The 18,411-nt window shown below is 52.2% G+C and overlaps 14 non-coding genes across 14 annotated transcripts; all 14 read right to left on the bottom strand.

The window, feature by feature from the left end:
* Positions 1-643: 643 nt before the first annotated feature.
* On the bottom strand, positions 644-716 carry TRNAK-CUU (transfer RNA lysine (anticodon CUU)). The gene has a single exon. It is a non-coding gene; the product is annotated as a tRNA-Lys (tRNA).
* A 1,551-nt stretch (positions 717-2,267) lies between these two features.
* TRNAK-CUU (transfer RNA lysine (anticodon CUU)) lies at positions 2,268-2,340 on the bottom strand. The gene has a single exon. It is a non-coding gene; the product is annotated as a tRNA-Lys (tRNA).
* Positions 2,341-3,083: 743 nt separating this feature from the next.
* On the bottom strand, positions 3,084-3,156 carry TRNAK-CUU (transfer RNA lysine (anticodon CUU)). The gene has a single exon. It is a non-coding gene; the product is annotated as a tRNA-Lys (tRNA).
* Positions 3,157-3,898: 742 nt separating this feature from the next.
* TRNAK-CUU (transfer RNA lysine (anticodon CUU)) lies at positions 3,899-3,971 on the bottom strand. Its single transcript has one exon. It is a non-coding gene; the product is annotated as a tRNA-Lys (tRNA).
* Positions 3,972-5,525: 1,554 nt separating this feature from the next.
* TRNAK-CUU (transfer RNA lysine (anticodon CUU)) lies at positions 5,526-5,598 on the bottom strand. Its single transcript has one exon. It is a non-coding gene; the product is annotated as a tRNA-Lys (tRNA).
* A 744-nt stretch (positions 5,599-6,342) lies between these two features.
* Positions 6,343-6,415, bottom strand: TRNAK-CUU (transfer RNA lysine (anticodon CUU)). Its single transcript has one exon. It is a non-coding gene; the product is annotated as a tRNA-Lys (tRNA).
* Positions 6,416-7,157: 742 nt separating this feature from the next.
* TRNAK-CUU (transfer RNA lysine (anticodon CUU)) lies at positions 7,158-7,230 on the bottom strand. The gene has a single exon. It is a non-coding gene; the product is annotated as a tRNA-Lys (tRNA).
* Positions 7,231-7,974: 744 nt separating this feature from the next.
* On the bottom strand, positions 7,975-8,047 carry TRNAK-CUU (transfer RNA lysine (anticodon CUU)). The gene has a single exon. It is a non-coding gene; the product is annotated as a tRNA-Lys (tRNA).
* A 1,553-nt stretch (positions 8,048-9,600) lies between these two features.
* TRNAK-CUU (transfer RNA lysine (anticodon CUU)) lies at positions 9,601-9,673 on the bottom strand. The gene has a single exon. It is a non-coding gene; the product is annotated as a tRNA-Lys (tRNA).
* Positions 9,674-13,567: 3,894 nt separating this feature from the next.
* TRNAK-CUU (transfer RNA lysine (anticodon CUU)) lies at positions 13,568-13,640 on the bottom strand. Its single transcript has one exon. It is a non-coding gene; the product is annotated as a tRNA-Lys (tRNA).
* Positions 13,641-14,381: 741 nt separating this feature from the next.
* On the bottom strand, positions 14,382-14,454 carry TRNAK-CUU (transfer RNA lysine (anticodon CUU)). Its single transcript has one exon. It is a non-coding gene; the product is annotated as a tRNA-Lys (tRNA).
* A 745-nt stretch (positions 14,455-15,199) lies between these two features.
* Positions 15,200-15,272, bottom strand: TRNAK-CUU (transfer RNA lysine (anticodon CUU)). Its single transcript has one exon. It is a non-coding gene; the product is annotated as a tRNA-Lys (tRNA).
* A 1,557-nt stretch (positions 15,273-16,829) lies between these two features.
* On the bottom strand, positions 16,830-16,902 carry TRNAK-CUU (transfer RNA lysine (anticodon CUU)). The gene has a single exon. It is a non-coding gene; the product is annotated as a tRNA-Lys (tRNA).
* Positions 16,903-17,646: 744 nt separating this feature from the next.
* On the bottom strand, positions 17,647-17,719 carry TRNAK-CUU (transfer RNA lysine (anticodon CUU)). The gene has a single exon. It is a non-coding gene; the product is annotated as a tRNA-Lys (tRNA).
* Between the last annotated feature and the right edge of the window lie 692 nt (positions 17,720-18,411).

Genomic DNA, 18,411 nt, shown 5'->3' with positions numbered 1-18,411 from the left:
GACTCGACACAGGCACCTTTCTCTTTCTCCATCTCTCGCTCTACCCCAGTCTTATGTCCCCATCAGTCTTTCTGGAGCTCAAGCTGGTACATACATGCATCTGTCCTTTCAACCTGTCTCTGGGCACATGCTTAAATGTCCAGTAGAGAAGAGTGTGAACTCTCCCTGTTTCACGAGGTGGCAGTCAGCCTCCAGAGCCGTTTTCCGAAGTATGCCGGAATGGCCGAGCGGTGTAAGGTGCCACATTCAAGAGCAGTATCTTCCCCAGTCCCGTGGTCAAATCCCGCTGCTGACTTAAAGTAGTTTTCATACCTACTTTAATCATAACACCAGCGGGGATGAGACCGTAAAACTCCTCTTTTTGAATGGATGGGGGTGGACAGGACGGACCGGAGCGGACTCCGAGCTCGCTGTAAGCACGGGCGGCTCAGGCTTGGAAAGGGCGCAGGAAAGGCTCGGCCTAGGACCGCTCCGAGCGGCGCATCCCAGGGCGGGAAGTGCTGCGTTGTGTGGAGTCCTGTGGGAATCGTGAGGCAAACTGCAGGATGTGTGTGTGTGTGTAGTTTTAAGCCTCAGCGAAATATCTGAAAAAGGTGAGAGTTAATGTTAAACCCGAAAATGGAGAAGCCTTTAAAAAGCATCACGCCCAACGTGGGGCTCGAACCCACGACCCTGAGATTAAGAGTCTCATGCTCTACCGACTGAGCTAGCCGGGCTGCTGTGCCTGTCATTTCACACACCCTCTGTGTGTTCTTTGTAAGGAAGTAGTGTGTGGTTATCCCAGGAGGCCCCTTTGTTTCATTTTCTCTGCTGCTGACTCGACACAGGCACCTTTCTCTTTCTCCATCTCTCGCTCTACCCCAGTCTTATGTCCCCATCAGTCTCTCTGGAGCTCACTCTGGTACATACATGCATCTGTCCTCTCAACCTGTCTCTGGGCACATACTTAAATGTCCAGTAGAGAACAGTGTGAACTCTCCCTGTGTCGCGAGGTGGCAGTCAGCCTCCAGAGCCGTGTTCTGCATGCTGCCGGAATGGCCGAGCGGTGTAAGGCGCCACATTCAAGAGCAGTATTTTCCCCAGTCCCGTGATCAAATCCCGCTGCCGACATAAAGTAGTTTTCATACCTATTTTAATCATAACACCAGCAGGGATGAGACTTTAAACTCCTCTTTTTGAAAGGATGGGGGGGGACAGGACGGACCGGAGCGGACTCCGAGCTCGCTGTAAGCACGGGCGGCTCAGGCTAGGAAAGGGGGCAGGAAAGGCTCGGCCGAGGACCGCTCCCAGCGGCGCCTCCCAGGGCGATAAGTGCTGCGTTGTGTGGAGTCCTGTGGGAATCGTGAGGCAAACAGCAGGATGTGTGTTTGTGTATTTTTAAGCCTCAGCGAAATATCTGAAAAAGGTGAGAGTTAATGTTAAACCCGAAAAGGGAGAAGCCTTTAAAAAGCATTACACCCAACGTGGGGCTCGAACCCACAACCCTGAGATTAAGAGTCTCATGCTCTACCGATTGAGCTAGCCAGGCTGCTGTTCCTATGTCATTTCACACACCCTCTGTGTGCTCTTTGTGAGGAAGTAGTGTGTGGTTATCCCAGGAGGCCCCTTTGTTTCATTTTCTCTGCTGCTGACTCGACCCAGGCACCTTCCTATTTCTCCATCTCTCGCTCTACCCCGGTCTTATGTCCCATCAGTCTCTCTGGAGCTCACTCTGGTACATACATGCATCTGTCCTCTCAACCTGTCTCTGGGCACATTCTTAAATGTCCAGTAGAGAACAGTGTGAACTCTCCCTGTTTCGCGAGGGGGCAGTCAGCCTCCAGAGCCGTGTTCTGCAGGCTGCCGGAATGGCCGAGCGGTGTAAGGCGCCACATTCAAGAGCAGTATCTTCCCCAGTCCCGTAATTAAATCCTGCTGCCGACATAAAGTAGTTGTCATACCTACTTTAATCATAACACCAGCAGGGATGAGACTTTAAATTCCTCTTTTTGAAAGGATGGGGGGGGACAGGACGGACCGGAGCGGACTCCGAGCTCGCTGTAAGCACGGGCGGCTCAGGCTAGGAAAGGGCGCAGGAAAGGCTCGGCCTAGGACAGCTCCCAGCGGCGCCTCCCAGGGCGGGAAGTGCTGCATTGTGTGGAGTCCTGTGGGAATCGTGAGGCAAACTGCAGGATGTGTGTGTGTGTAGTTTTAAGCCTCAGCAAAATATCTAAAAAAGGTGAGAGTTAATGTTAAAACGAAAATGGAGAAGCCTTTATAAAGCATCACGCCCAACGTGGGGCTCGAACCCACGACCCTGAAATTAAGAGTCTCATGCTCTACCGACTGAGCTAGCCGGGCTGCTGTGCCTATGTCATTTCACACACCCTCTGTGTGCTCTTTGTGAGGAAGTAGTGTGTGGTTATCCCAGAGGCCCCTTTGTTTCATTTTCTCTGCTGCTGACTCGACACAGGCACCTTTCTCTTTCTCCATCTCTCGCTCTACCCCAGTCTTATGTCCCCATCAGTCTTTCTGGAGCTCAAGCTGGTACATACATGCATCTGTCCTTTCAACCTGTCTCTGGGCACATGCTTAAATGTCCAGTAGAGAAGAGTGTGAACTCTCCCTGTTTCGCGAGGTGGCAGTCAGCCTCCAGAGCCGTTTTCCGAAGTCTGCCGGAATGGCCGAGCGGTGTAAGGTGCCACATTCAAGAGCAGTATCTTCCCCAGTCCCGTGGTCAAATCCCGCTGCTGACATAAAGTAGTTTTCATACCTACTTTAATCATAACACCAGCGGGGATGAGACCGTAAAACTCCTCTTTTTGAAAGGATGGGGGAGGACAGGACGGACCGGAGCGGACTCCGAGCTCGCTGTAAGCACGGGCGGCTCAGGCTTGGAAAGGGCGCAGGAAAGGCTCGGCCTAGGACCGCTCCGAGCGGCGCATCCCAGGGCGGGAAGTGCTGCGTTGTGTGGAGTCCTGTGGGAATCGTGAGGCAAACTGCAGGATGTGTGTGTGTGTGTAGTTTTAAGCCTCAGCGAAATATCTGAAAAAGGTGAGAGTTAATGTTAAACCCGAAAATGGAGAAGCCTTTAAAAAGCATCACGCCCAACGTGGGGCTTGAACCCACGACCCTGAGATTAAGAGTCTCATGCTCTACCGACTGAGCTAGCCAGGCTGCTGTGGCTATATCATTTCACACACCCTCTGTGTGTTCTTTGTGAGGAAGTAGTGTGTGGTTATCCCAGGAGGCCCCTTTGTTTCAATTTCTCTGCTGCTGACCTGACACAGGCACCTTTCTCTTTCTCCATCTCTCGCTCTACCCCAGTCTTATGTCCCCATCAGTCTTTCTGGAGCTCACTCTGGTACATACATGCATCTGTCCTTTCAACCTGTCTCTGGGCACATGCTTAAATGTCCAGTAGAGAAGAGTGTGAACTCTCCCTGTTTCGCGAGGTGGCAGTCAGCCTCCAGAGCCGTTTTCCGAAGTCTGCCGGAATGGCCGAGCGGTGTAAGGTGCCACATTCAAGAGCAGTATCTTCCCCAGTCCCGTGGTCAAAACCCACTGCTGACATAAAGTAGTTTTCATACCTACTTTAATCATAACACCAGCGGGGATGAGACCGTAAAACTCCTCTTTTTGAAAGGATGGGGGTGGACAGGACGGACCGGAGCGGACTCCGAGCTCGCTGTAAGCACGGGCGGCTCAGGCTAGGAAAGGGCGCAGGAAAGGCTCGGCCTAGGACAGCTCCCAGCGGCGCCTCCCAGGGCGGGAAGTGCTGCATTGTGTGGAGTCCTGTGGGAATCGTGAGGCAAACTGCAGGATGTGTGTGTGTGTAGTTTTAAGCCTCAGCAAAATATCTAAAAAAGGTGAGAGTTAATGTTAAACCCGAAAATGGAGAAGCCTTTATAAAGCATCACGCCCAACGTGGGGCTCGAACCCACGACCCTGAGATTAAGAGTCTCATGCTCTACCGACTGAGCTAGCCGGGCTGCTGTGCCTATGTCGTTTCACACACCCTCTGTGTGTTCTTTGTGAGGAAGTAGTGTGTGGTTATCCCAGGAGGCCCCTTTGTTTCATTTTCTCTGCTGCTGACTCGACACAGGCACCTTTCTCTTTCTCCATCTCTCGCTCTACCCCAGTCTTATGTCCCCATCAGTCTCTCTGGAGCTCACTCTGGTACATACATGCATCTGTCCTCTCAACCTGTCTCTGGGCACATACTTAAATGTCCAGTAGAGAACAGTGTGAACTCTCCCTGTGTCGCGAGGTGGCAGTCAGCCTCCAGAGCCGTGTTCTGCATGCTGCCGGAATGGCCGAGCGGTGTAAGGCGCCACATTCAAGAGCAGTATTTTCCCCAGTCCCGTGATCAAATCCCGCTGCCGACATAAAGTAGTTTTCATACCTATTTTAATCATAACACCAGCAGGGATGAGACTTTAAACTCCTCTTTTTGAAAGGATGGGGGGGGGACAGGACGGACCGGAGCGGACTCCGAGCTCGCTGTAAGCACGGGCGGCTCAGGCTAGGAAAGGGGGCAGGAAAGGCTCGGCCGAGGACCGCTCCCAGCGGCGCCTCCCAGGGCGATAAGTGCTGCGTTGTGTGGAGTCCTGTGGGAATCGTGAGGCAAACAGCAGGATGTGTGTTTGTGTATTTTTAAGCCTCAGCGAAATATCTGAAAAAGGTGAGAGTTAATGTTAAACCCGAAAAGGGAGAAGCCTTTAAAAAGCATTACACCCAACGTGGGGCTCGAACCCACAACCCTGAGATTAAGAGTCTCATGCTCTACCGATTGAGCTAGCCAGGCTGCTGTGCCTATGTCATTTCACACACCCTCTGTGTGCTCTTTGTGAGGAAGTAGTGTGTGGTTATCCCAGGAGGCCCCTTTGTTTCATTTTCTCTGCTGCTGACTCGACCCAGGCACCTTCCTATTTCTCCATCTCTCGCTCTACCCCAGTCTTATGTCCCATCAGTCTTTCTGGAGCTCACTCTGGTACATACATGCATCTGTCCTCTCAACCTGTCTCTGGGCACATTCTTAAATGTCCAGTAGAGAACAGTGTGAACTCTCCCTGTTTCGCGAGGGGGCAGTCAGCCTCCAGAGCCGTGTTCTGCAGGCTGCCGGAATGGCCGAGCGGTGTAAGGCGCCACATTCAAGAGCAGTATCTTCCCCAGTCCCGTAATTAAATCCTGCTGCCGACATAAAGTAGTTGTCATACCTACTTTAATCATAACACCAGCAGGGATGAGACTTTAAATTCCTCTTTTTGAAAGGATGGGGGGGGACAGGACGGACCGGAGCGGACTCCGAGCTCGCTGTAAGCACGGGCGGCTCAGGCTAGGAAAGGGCGCAGGAAAGGCTCGGCCTAGGACAGCTCCCAGCGGCGCCTCCCAGGGCGGGAAGTGCTGCATTGTGTGGAGTCCTGTGGGAATCGTGAGGCAAACTGCAGGATGTGTGTGTGTGTAGTTTTAAGCCTCAGCAAAATATCTAAAAAAGGTGAGAGTTAATGTTAAACCGAAAATGGAGAAGCCTTTATAAAGCATCACGCCCAACGTGGGGCTCGAACCCACGACCCTGAAATTAAGAGTCTCATGCTCTACCGACTGAGCTAGCCGGGCTGCTGTGCCTATGTCATTTCACACACCCTCTGTGTGCTCTTTGTGAGGAAGTAGTGTGTGGTTATCCCAGGACGCCCCTTTGTTTCATTTTCTCTGCTGCTGACTCGACACAGGCACCTTTCTCTTTCTCCATCTCTCGCTCTACCCCAGTCTTATGTCCCCATCAGTCTTTCTGGAGCTCAAGCTGGTACATACATGCATCTGTCCTTTCAACCTGTCTCTGGGCACATGCTTAAATGTCCAGTAGAGAAGAGTGTGAACTCTCCCTGTTTCGCGAGGTGGCAGTCAGCCTCCAGAGCCGTTTTCCGAAGTCTGCCGGAATGGCCGAGCGGTGTAAGGTGCCACATTCAAGAGCAGTATCTTCCCCAGTCCCGTGGTCAAATCCCGCTGCTGACATAAAGTAGTTTTCATACCTACTTTAATCATAACACCAGCGGGGATGAGACCGTAAAACTCCTCTTTTTGAAAGGATGGGGGTGGACAGGACGGACCGGAGCGGACTCCGAGCTCGCTGTAAGCACGGGTGGCTCAGGCTTGGAAAGGGCGCAGGAAAGGCTCGGCCTAGGACCGCTCCGCGCGGCGCATCCCAGGGCGGGAAGTGCTGCGTTGTGTGGAGTCCTGTGGGAATCGTGAGGCAAACTGCAGGATGTGTGTGTGTGTGTAGTTTTAAGCCTCAGCAAAATATCTGAAAAAGGTGAGAGTTAATGTTAAACCCGAAAATGGAGAAGCCTTTAAAAAGCATCACGCCCAACGTGGGGCTCGAACCCACGACCCTGAGATTAAGAGTCTCATGCTCTACCGACTGAGCTAGCCAGGCTGCTGTGGCAATATCATTTCACACACCCTCTGTGTGTTCTTTGTGAGGAAGTAGTGTGTGGTTATCCCAGGAGGCCCCTTTGTTTCAATTTCTCTGCTGCTGACCTGACACAGGCACCTTTCTCTTTCTCCATCTCTCGCTCTACCCCAGTCTTATGTCCCCATCAGTCTTTCTGGAGCTCTCTCTGGTACATACATGCATCTGTCCTTTCAACCTGTCTCTGGGCACATGCTTAAATGTCCAGTAGAGAAGAGTGTGAACTCTCCCTGTTTCGCGAGGTGGCAGTCAGCCTCCAGAGCCGTTTTCCGAAGTCTGCCGGAATGGCCGAGCGGTGTAAGGTGCCACATTCAAGAGCAGTATCTTCCCCAGTCCCGTGGTCAAATCCCGCTGCTGACATAAAGTAGTTTTCATACCTACTTTAATCATAACACCAGCGGGGATGAGACCGTAAAACTCCTCTTTTTGAAAGGATGGGGGTGGACAGGACGGACCGGAGCGGACTCCGAGCTCGCTGTAAGCACGGGCGGCTCAGGCTAGGAAAGGGCGCAGGAAAGGCTCGGCCTAGGACAGCTCCCAGCGGCGCCTCCCAGGGCGGGAAGTGCTGCATTGTGTGGAGTCCTGTGGGAATCGTGAGGCAAACTGCAGGATGTGTGTGTGTGTAGTTTTAAGCCTCAGCAAAATATCTAAAAAAGGTGAGAGTTAATGTTAAACCCGAAAATGGAGAAGCCTTTATAAAGCATCACGCCCAACGTGGGGCTCGAACCCACGACCCTGAGATTAAGAGTCTCATGCTCTACCGACTGAGCTAGCCGGGCTGCTGTGCCTATGTCATTTCACACACCCTCTGTGTGCTCTTTGTGAGGAAGTAGTGTGTGGTTATCCCAGGAGGCCCCTTTGTTTCATTTTCTCTGCTGCTGACTCGACACAGGCACCTTTCTCTTTCTCCATCTCTCGCTCTACCCCAGTCTTATGTCCCCATCAGTCTCTCTGGAGCTCACTCTGGTACATACATGCATCTGTCCTCTCAACCTGTCTCTGGGCACATACTTAAATGTCCAGTAGAGAACAGTGTGAACTCTCCCTGTTTCGCGAGGGGGCAGTCAGCCTCCAGAGCCGTGTTCCGGAGGCTGCCGGAATGGCCGAGCGGTGTAAGGCGCCACATTCAAGAGCAGTATCTTCCCCAGTCCCGTAATTAAATCCCGCTGCCGACATAAAGTAGTTTTCATACCTACTTTAATCATAACACCAGCGGGGATGAGACCTTAAACTCCTCGTTTTGAAAGGATGGGGGGGGGACAGGACGGACCGGAGCGGACTCCGAGCTCGCTGTAAGCACGGGCGGCTCAGGCTAGGAAAGGGCGCAGGAAAGGCTCGGCCTAGGACCGCTCCCAGCGGCGCCTCCCAGGGCGGGAAGTGCTGCGTTGTGTGGAGTCCTGTGGGAATCGTGAGGCAAACTGCAGGATGTGTGTGTGTGTGTAGTTTTAAGCCTCAGCGAAATATCTGAAAAAGGTGAGAGTTAATGTTAAAGCCGAAAATGGAGAAGCCTTTAAAAAGCATCACGCCCAACGTGGGGCTCGAACCCACGACCCTGAGATTAAGAGTCTCATGCTCTTCCGACTGAGCTAGCCGGGCTGCTGGGCCTGTCATTTCACACACCCTCTGTGTGTTCTTTGTAAGGAAGTAGTGTGTGGTTATCCCAGGAGGCCCCTTTGTTTCATTTTCTCTGCTGCTGACTCGACACAGGCACCTTTCTCTTTCTCCATCTCTCGCTCTACCCCAGTCTTATGTCCCCATCAGTCTCTCTGGAGCTCACTCTGGTACATACATGCATCTGTCCTCTCAACCTGTCTCTGGGCACATACTTAAATGTCCAGTAGAGAACAGTGTGAACTCTCCCTGTGTCGCGAGGTGGCAGTCAGCCTCCAGAGCCGTGTTCTGCATGCTGCCGGAATGGCCGAGCGGTGTAAGGCGCCACATTCAAAAGCAGTATTTTCCCCAGTCCCGTGATCAAATCCCACTGCCGACATAAAGTAGTTTTCATACCTATTTTAATCATAACACCAGCAGGGATGAGACTTTAAACTCCTCTTTTTGAAAGGATGGGGGGGGACAGGACGGACCGGAGCGGACTCCGAGCTTGCTGTTAGCACGGGCGGCTCAGGCTAGGAAAGGGGGCAGGAAAGGCTCGGCCGAGGACCGCTCCCAGCGGCGCCTCCCAGGGCGATAAGTGCTGCGTTGTGTGGAGTCCTGTGGGAATCGTGAGGCAAACAGCAGGATGTGTGTTTGTGTATTTTTAAGCCTCAGCGAAATATCTGAAAAAGGTGAGAGTTAATGTTAAACCCGAAAAGGGAGAAGCCTTTAAAAAGCATTACACCCAACGTGGGGCTCGAACCCACAACCCTGAGATTAAGAGTCTCATGCTCTACCGATTGAGCTAGCCAGGCTGCTGTGCCTATGTCATTTCACACACCCTCTGTGTGTTCTTTGTGAGGAAGTAGTGTGTGGTTATCCCAGGAGGCCCCTTTGTTTCATTTTCTCTGCTGCTGACTCGACCCAGGCACCTTCCTATTTCTCCATCTCTCGCTCTACCCCAGTCTTATGTCCCCATCAGTCTCTCTGGAGCTCACTCTGGTACATACATGCATCTGTCCTCTCAACCTGTCTCTGGGCACATTCTTAAATGTCCAGTAGAGAACAGTGTGAACTCTCCCTGTTTCGCGAGGGGGCAGTCAGCCTCCAGAGCCGTGTTCTGCAGGCTACCGGAATGGCCGAGCGGTGTAAGGCGCCACATTCAAGAGCAGTATCTTCCCCAGTCCCGTAATTAAATCCTGCTGCCGACATAAAGTAGTTGTCATACCTACTTTAATCATAACACCAGCAGGGATGAGACTTTAAATTCCTCTTTTTGAAAGGATGGGGGGGGACAGGACGGACCGGAGCGGACTCCGAGCTCGCTGTAAGCACGGGCGGCTCAGGCTAGGAAAGGGCGCAGGAAAGGCTCGGCCTAGGACAGCTCCCAGCGGCGCCTCCCAGGGCGGGAAGTGCTGCATTGTGTGGAGTCCTGTGGGAATCGTGAGGCAAACTGCAGGATGTGTGTGTGTGTAGTTTTAAGCCTCAGCAAAATATCTAAAAAAGGTGAGAGTTAATGTTAAACCCGAAAATGGAGAAGCCTTTATAAAGCATCACGCCCAACGTGGGGCTCGAACCCACGACCCTGAAATTAAGAGTCTCATGCTCTACCGACTGAGCTAGCCGGGCTGCTGTGCCTATGTCATTTCACACACTGTAGGAGGCTGGACTGGCTTGTAGTGAGTACCAAGGGGTACTTGCACCTTGCACCAGGCCCAGTTATCCCTTATTAGTGTATAGGGTGTCTAGCAGCTTAGGCTGATAGATAATGGTAGCTTAGCAAAGCAGCTCAGGCTGAACTAGGAGACGTGTGAAGCTACTACAGTACCACTTAGTGTCATATGCACAATATCATAAGAAAACACAATACACAGTTATACTAAAAATAAAGGTACTTTATTTTTATGACAATATGCCAAAGTATCTTAGAGTGTACCCTCAGTGAGAGGATAGGAAATATACACAAGATATATATACACAATAGCAAAAATATGCAGTATAGTCTTAGAAAACAGTGCAAACAATGTATAGTTACAATAGGATGCAATGGGGAAACATAGGGATAGGGGCAACACAAACCATATACTCCAGAAGTGGAATGCGAACCACGAATGGACCCCAAACCTATGTGACCTTGTAGAGGGTCGCTGGGACTATTAGAAAATAGTGAGAGTTAGCAAAATAACCCTCCCCAAGACCCTGAAAAGTGAGTGCAAAGTGCACCAAAGTTCCCCTAAGGACAAAATAGTCGTGTTAGAGGGAAAATGCAAGGAAAACACAAATCAGCAATGCAACAACGATGGATTCCTGACTGAGGGTACCTGTGGAACAAGGGGACCAAGTCCAAAAGTCACAAGCAGCTCGGAGATGGGCAGATGCCCAAGAAATGCCAGCGGTTGGTGCTAAGAAGCTCTTACTAGGCTGAAGAACTGTGAATACTGCAGGAACGACAAGGGCTAGAGACTTCCCCTTTGGAGGATGGATCCCCCACGCCTTGGAGAGTCGTGCAGAAGTGATTTCCCGCCGGATGGACGCCAACAAGCCTTGCTACATGCAAATCGTGCGTTTGGCGTTTTTGGACGCTGCTGGGGCCCAGGAGAGACCAGAAGGTCTCAAATTGGACCTGCAGAGAGAAGGGACGTCGAGCAAGACAAAGAGCCCTCACTGAAGCAGGTAGCACCCGGAGAAGTGCCAGAAACAGGCACTACGAGGATGCGTGAAACGGTGCTCGCCGAAGTTGCACAAAGGAGTCCCACGTCGCCGGAGACCAACTTAGAAAGTCGTGCAATGCAGGTTAGAGTGCCGTGGACCCAGGCTTGGCTGTGCACGAAGGATTTCCGCCGTAAGTGCACAGGGGCCGGAGTAGCTTGCAAAGTCGCGGTTCCCAGCAATGCAGCCCAGCGAGGTGAGGCAAGGACTTACCTCCACCAAACTTGGGCTGAAGAGTCACTGGACTGTGGGGGTCACTTGGACGGTGTCGCTGGATTCGAGGGACCTCGCTCGTCGTGCTGAGAGGAGACCCAAGGGACCGGTAATGCAGCTTTTTGGTGCCTGCGGTTGCAGGGGGAAGATTCCGTCGACCCACGGGAGATTTCTTCGTAGCTTCTGGTGCAGAGAGGAGGCAGACTACCCCCACAGCATGCACAAGCAGGAAAACAGTCGAGAAGGCGGCAGGATCAGCGTTACAGAGTTGCAGTAGTCGTCTTTGCTACTATGTTGCAGGTTTGCAGGCTTCCAGCGCGGTCAGCGGTCGATTCCTTATCAGAAGGTGAAGAGGGAGATGCAGAGGAACTCGGCTGAGCTCATGCATTCGTTATCTAAAGTTTCCCCAGAGACAGAGACCCTAAATAGCCAGAAAAGAGGGTTTGGCTACCTAGGAGAGAGGAAAGGCTACTAACACCTGAAGGAGCCTATCAGCAGGAGTCTCTGACGTCACCTGGTGGCACTGGCCACTCAGAGCAGTCCAGTGTGCCAGCAGCACCTCTGTTTCCAAGATGGCAGAGGTCTGGAGCACACTGGAGGAGCTCTGGACACCTCCCAGGGGAGGTGCAGGTCAGGGGAGTGGTCACTCCCCTTTCCTTTGTCCAGTTTCGCGCCAGAGCAGGGGCTAAGGGGTCCCTGAACCGGTGTAGACTGGCTTATGCAGAATTGGGCACATCTGTGCCCAACAAAGCATTTCCAGAGGCTGGGGGAGGCTACTCCTCCCCTGCCTTCACACCATTTTCCAAAGGGAGAGGGTGTCACACCCTCTCTCAGAGGAAGTTCTTTGTTCTGCCATCCTGGGCCAGGCCTGGCTGGACCCTAGGAGGGCAGCTGCCTGTCTGAGGGGTTGGCAGCAGCAGCAGCTGCAGAGAAACCCCAGGAAGGGCAGTCTGGCAGTACCAGGGTCTGTGCTACAGACCACTGGGATCATGGAATTGTACCAACAATGCCAGGATGGCATAGAGGGGGCAATTCCATGATCATAGACATGTTACATGGCCATATTCGGAGTTACCATGGTGAAGCTACATATAGGTAGTGACCTATATGTAGTGCACGCGTGTAATGGTGTCCCCGCACTCACAAAGTTCAGTGAATTGGCTCTGAACAATGTGGGGGCACCTTGGCTAGTGCCAGGGTGCCCTCACACTAAGTAACTTTGCACCTAACCTTTACCAGGTAAAGGTTAGACATATAGGTGACTTATAAGTTACTTAAGTGCAGTGTAAAATGGCTGTGAAATAACGTGGACGTTATTTCACTCAGGCTGCAGTGGCAGGCCTGTGTAAGAATTGTCAGAGCTCCCTATGGGTGGCAAAAGAAATGCTGCAGCCCATAGGGATCTCCTGGAACCCCAATACCCTGGGTACCTCAGTACCATATACTAGGGAATTATAAGGGTGTTCCAGTAAGCCAATGTAAATTGGTAAAATTGGTCACTAGCCTGTTAGTGACAATTTGAAAGTAATGAGAGAGCATAACCACTGAGGTTCTGGTTAGCAGAGCCTCAGTGAGACAGTTAGGCACCACACAGGGAACATATACATGCACACCTATGAGCACTGGGGCCCTGTGTGACAGGGTCCCAGTGACACATACATATAGGCCACAAACCTATGAGCACTGGGGTCCTGACTAGCAGGATCCCAGTGACACATAACAACCATACTGAAAACATGGTGTTTTCACTATGAGCACTGAGGCCTGGCTATCAGGATCCCAGTGAGACAGTGAAAACAGTGACAAACACCCTGACATACACTCACAAACAGGCCAAAAGTGGGGGTAACAAGGCTAGAAAGAGGCTACCTTCTCACACACACCCTCTGTGTGCTCTTTGTGAGGAAGTAGTGTGTGGTTATCCCAGGAGGCCCCTTTGTTTCATTTTCTCTGCTGCTGACTCGACACAGGCACCTTTCTCTTTCTCCATCTCTCGCTCTACCCCAGTCTTATGTCCCCATCAGTCTTTCTGGAGCTCAAGCTGGTACATACATGCATCTGTCCTTTCAACCTGTCTCTGGGCACATGCTTAAATGTCCAGTAGAGAAGAGTGTGAACTCTCCCTGCTTCGCGAGGTGGCAGTCAGCCTCCAGAGCCGTTTTCCGAAGTCTGCCGGAATGGCCGAGCGGTGTAAGGTGCCACATTCAAGAGCAGTATCTTCCCCAGTCCCGTGGTCAAATCCCGCTGCTGACATAAAGTAGTTTTCATACCTACTTTAATCATAACACCAGCGGGGATGAGACCGTAAAACTCCTCTTTTTGAAAGGATGGGGGTGGACAGGACGGACCGGAGCGGACTCCGAGCTCGCTGTAAGCACGGGCGGCTCAGGCTTGGAAAGGGCGCAGGAAAGGCTCGGCCTAGGACCGCTCCGAGCGGCGCATCCCAGGGCGGGAAGTGCTGCGTTGTGTGGAGTCCTGTGGGAATCGTGAGGCAAACTGCAGGATGTGTGTGTGTGTGTAGTTTTAAGCCTCAGCGAAATATCTGAAAAAGGTGAGAGTTAATGTTAAACCCGAAAATGGAGAAGCCTTTAAAAAGCATCACGCCCAACGTGGGGCTCGAACCCACGACCCTGAGATTAAGAGTCTCATGCTCTACCGACTGAGCTAGCCAGGCTGCTGTGGCTATATCATTTCACACACCCTCTGTGTGTTCTTTGTGAGGAAGTAGTGTGTGGTTATCCCAGGAGGCCCCTTTGTTTCAATTTCTCTGCTGCTGACCTGACACAGGCACCTTTCTCTTTCTCCATCTCTCGCTCTACCCCAGTCTTATGTCCCCATCAGTCTTTCTGGAGCTCACTCTGGTACATACATGCATCTGTCCTTTCAACCTGTCTCTGGGCACATGCTTAAATGTCCAGTAGAGAAGAGTGTGAACTCTCCCTGTTTCGCGAGGTGGCAGTCAGCCTCCAGAGCCGTTTTCCGAAGTCTGCCGGAATGGCCGAGCGGTGTAAGGTGCCACATTCAAGAGCAGTATCTTCCCCAGTCCCGTGGTCAAATCCCGCTGCTGACATAAAGTAGTTTTCATACCTACTTTAATCATAAGACCAGCGGGGATGAGACCGTAAAACTCCTCTTTTTGAAAGGATGGGGGTGGACAGGACGGACCGGAGCGGACTCCGAGCTCGCTGTAAGCACGGGCGGCTCAGGCTAGGAAAGGGCGCAGGAAAGGCTCGGCCTAGGACAGCTCCCAGCGGCGCCTCCCAGGGCGGGAAGTGCTGCATTGTGTGGAGCCTGTGGGAATCGTGAGGCAAACTGCAGGATGTGTGTGTGTGTAGTTTTAAGCCTCAGCAAAATATCTAAAAAAGGTGAGAGTTAATGTTAAACCCGAAAATGGAGAAGCCTTTATAAAGCATCACGCCCAACGTGGGGCTCGAACCCACGACCCTGAGATTAAGAGTCTCATGCTCTACCGACTGAGCTAGCCGGGCTGCTGTGCCTATGTCATTTCACACACCCTCTGTGTGCTCTTTGTGAGGAAGTAGTGTGTGGTTATCCCAGGAGGCCCCTTTGTTTCATTTTCTCTGCTGCTGACTCGACACAGGCACCTTTCTCTTTCTCCATCTCTCGCTCTACCCCAGTCTTATGTCCCCATCAGTCTCTCTGGAGCTCACTCTGGTACATACATGCATCTGTCCTCTCAACCTGTCTCTGGGCACATACTTAAATGTCCAGTAGAGAACAGTGTGAACTCTCCCTGTTTCGCGAGGGGGCAGTCAGCCTCCAGAGCCGTGTTCCGGAGGCTGCCGGAATGGCCGAGCGGTGTAAGGCGCCACATTCAAGAGCAGTATCTTCCCCAGTCCCGTAATTAAATCCCGCTGCCGACATAAAGTAGTTTTCATACCTACTTTAATCATAACACCAGCGGGGACGAGACCTTAAACTCCTCGTTTTGAAAGGATGGGGGGGGGGACAGGACGGACCGGAGCGGACTCCGAGCTCGCTGTAAGCACGGGCGGCTCAGGCTAGGAAAGGGCGCAGGAAAGGCTCGGCCTAGGACCGCTCCCAGCGGCGCCTCCCAGGGCGGGAAGTGCTGCGTTGTGTGGAGTCCTGTGGGAATCGTGAGGCAAACTGCAGGATGTGTGTGTGTGTGTAGTTTTAAGCCTCAGCGAAATATCTGAAAAAGGTGAGAGTTAATGTTAAACCCGAAAATGGAGAAGCCTTTAAAAAGCATCACGCCCAACGTGGGGCTCGAACCCACGACCCTGAGATTAAGAGTCTCATGCTCTACCGACTGAGCTAGCCGGGCTGCTGTGCCTGTCATTTCACACACCCTCTGTGTGTTCTTTGTAAGGAAGTAGTGTGTGGTTATCCCAGGAGGCCCCTTTGTTTCATTTTCTCTGCTGCTGACTCGACACAGGCACCTTTCTCTTTCTCCATCTCTCGCTCTACCCCAGTCTTATGTCCCCATCAGTCTCTCTGGAGCTCACTCTGGTACATACATGCATCTGTCCTCTCAACCTGTCTCTGGGCACATACTTAAATGTCCAGTAGAGAACAGTGTGAACTCTCCCTGTGTCGCGAGGTGGCAGTCAGCCTCCAGAGGCGTGTTCTGCATGCTGCCGGAATGGCCGAGCGGTGTAAGGTGCCACATTCAAGAGCAGTATTTTCCCCAGTCCCGTGATCAAATCCCGCTGCCGACATAAAGTAGTTTTCATACCTATTTTAATCATAACACCAGCAGGGATGAGACTTTAAACTCCTCTTTTTGAAAGGATGGGGGGGGACAGGACGGACCGGAGCGGACTCCGAGCTCGCTGTAAGCACGGGCGGCTCAGGCTAGGAAAGGGGGCAGGAAAGGCTCGGCCGAGGACCGCTCCCAGCGGCGCCTCCCAGGGCGATAAGTGCTGCGTTGTGTGGAGTCCTGTGGGAATCGTGAGGCAAACAGCAGGATGTGTGTTTGTGTATTTTTAAGCCTCAGCGAAATATCTGAAAAAGGTGAGAGTTAATGTTAAACCCGAAAAGGGAGAAGCCTTTAAAAAGCATTACACCCAACGTGGGGCTCGAACCCACAACCCTGAGATTAAGAGTCTCATGCTCTACCGATTGAGCTAGCCAGGCTGCTGTGCCTATGTCATTTCACACACCCTCTGTGTGTTCTTTGTGAGTAAGTAGTGTGTAGTTATCCCAGGAGGCCCCTTTGTTTCATTTTCTCTGCTGAAGACTCGACCCAGGCACCTTCCTATTTCTCCATCTCTCGCTCTACCCCAGTCTTATGTCCCCATCAGTCTCTCTGGAGCTCACTCTGGTACATACATGCATCTGTCCTCTCAACCTGTCTCTGGGCACATTCTTAAATGTCCAGTAGAGAACAGTGTGAACTCTCCCTGTTTCGCGAGGGGGCAGTCAGCCTCCAGAGCCGTGTTCTGCAGGGTGCCGGAATGGCCGAGCGGTGTAAGGCGCCACATTCAAGAGCAGTATCTTCCCCAGTCCCGTAATTAAATCCTGCTGCCGACATAAAGTAGTTGTCATACCTACTTTAATCATAACACCAGCAGGGATGAGACTTTAAATTCCTCTTTTTGAAAGGATGGGGGGGGACAGGACGGACCGGAGCGGACTCCGAGCTCGCTGTAAGCACGGGCGGCTCAGGCTAGGAAAGGGCGCAGGAAAGGCTCGGCCTAGGACAGCTCCCAGCGGCGCCTCCCAGGGCGGGAAGTGCTGCATTGTGTGGAGTCCTGTGGGAATCGTGAGGCAAACTGCAGGATGTGTGTGTGTGTGTGTAGTTTTAAGCCTCAGCAAAATATCTAAAAAAGGTGAGAGTTAATGTTAAACCCGAAAATGGAGAAGCCTTTATAAAGCATCACGCCCAACGTGGGGCTCGAACCCACGACCCTGAAATTAAGAGTCTCATGCTCTACCGACTGAGCTAGCCGGGCTGCTGTGCCTATGTCATTTCACACACCCTCTGTGTGCTCTTTGTGAGGAAGTAGTGTGTGGTTATCCCAGGAGGCCCCTTTGTTTCATTTTCTCTGCTGCTGACTCGACACAGGCACCTTTCTCTTTCTCCATCTCTCGCTCTACCCCAGTCTTATGTCCCCATCAGTCTTTCTGGAGCTCAAGCTGGTACATACATGCATCTGTCCTTTCAACCTGTCTCTGGGCACATGCTTAAATGTCCAGTAGAGAAGAGTGTGAACTCTCCCTGTTTCGCGAGGTGGCAGTCAGCCTCCAGAGCCGTTTTCCGAAGTCTGACGGAATGGCCGAGCGGTGTAAGGTGCCACATTCAAGAGCAGTATCTTCCCCAGTCCCGTGGTCAAATCCCGCTGCTGACGGAAAGTAGTTTTCATACCTACTTTAATCATAACACCAGCGGGGATGAGACCGTAAAACTCCTCTTTTTGAAAGGATGGGGGTGGACAGGACGGACCGGAGCGGACTCCGAGCTCGCTGTAAGCACGGGCGGCTCAGGCTTGGAAAGGGCGCAGGAAAGGCTCGGCCTAGGACCGCTCCGAGCGGCGCTTCCCAGGGCGGGAAGTGCTGCGTTGTGTGGAGTCCTGTGGGAATCGTGAGGCAAACTGCAGGATGTGTGTGTGTGTGTAGTTTTAAGCCTCAGCGAAATATCTGAAAAAGGTGAGAGTTAATGTTAAACCCGAAAATGGAGAAGCCTTTAAAAAGCATCACGCCCAACGTGGGGCTCGAACCCACGACCCTGAGATTAAGAGTCTCATGCTCTACCGACTGAGCTAGCCAGGCTGCTGTGGCTATATCATTTCACACACCCTCTGTGTGTTCTTTGTGAGGAAGTAGTGTGTGGTTATCCCAGGAGGCCCCTTTGTTTCAATTTCTCTGCTGCTGACCTGACACAGGCACCTTTCTCTTTCTCCATCTCTCGCTCTACCCCAGTCTTATGTCCCCATCAGTCTTTCTGGAGCTCACTCTGGTACATACATGCATCTGTCCTTTCAACCTGTCTCTGGGCACATGCTTAAATGTCCAGTAGAGAAGAGTGTGAACTCTCCCTGTTTCGCGAGGTGGCAGTCAGCCTCCAGAGCCGTTTTCCGAAGTCTGCCGGAATGGCCGAGCGGTGTAAGGTGCCACATTCAAGAGCAGTATCTTCCCCAGTCCCGTGGTCAAATCCTGCTGCTGACATAAAGTAGTTTTCATACCTACTTTAATCATAACACCAGCGGGGATGAGACCGTAAAACTCCTCTTTTTGAAAGGATGGGGGTGGACAGGACGGACCGGAGCGGACTCCGAGCTCGCTGTAAGCACGGGCGGCTCAGGCTAGGAAAGGGCGCAGGAAAGGCTCGGCCTAGGACAGCTCCCAGCGGCGCCTCCCAGGGCGGGAAGTGCTGCATTGTGTGGAGTCCTGTGGGAATCGTGAGGCAAACTGCAGGATGTGTGTGTGTGTAGTTTTAAGCCTCAGCAAAATATCTAAAAAAG

The sequence above is a fragment of the Pleurodeles waltl genome, chromosome 6, assembly GCF_031143425.1.
Source record: "Pleurodeles waltl isolate 20211129_DDA chromosome 6, aPleWal1.hap1.20221129, whole genome shotgun sequence".
NCBI lineage: Eukaryota > Metazoa > Chordata > Amphibia > Caudata > Salamandridae > Pleurodeles > Pleurodeles waltl.
This window is presented reverse-complemented; position numbering and strand designations above follow the sequence as displayed.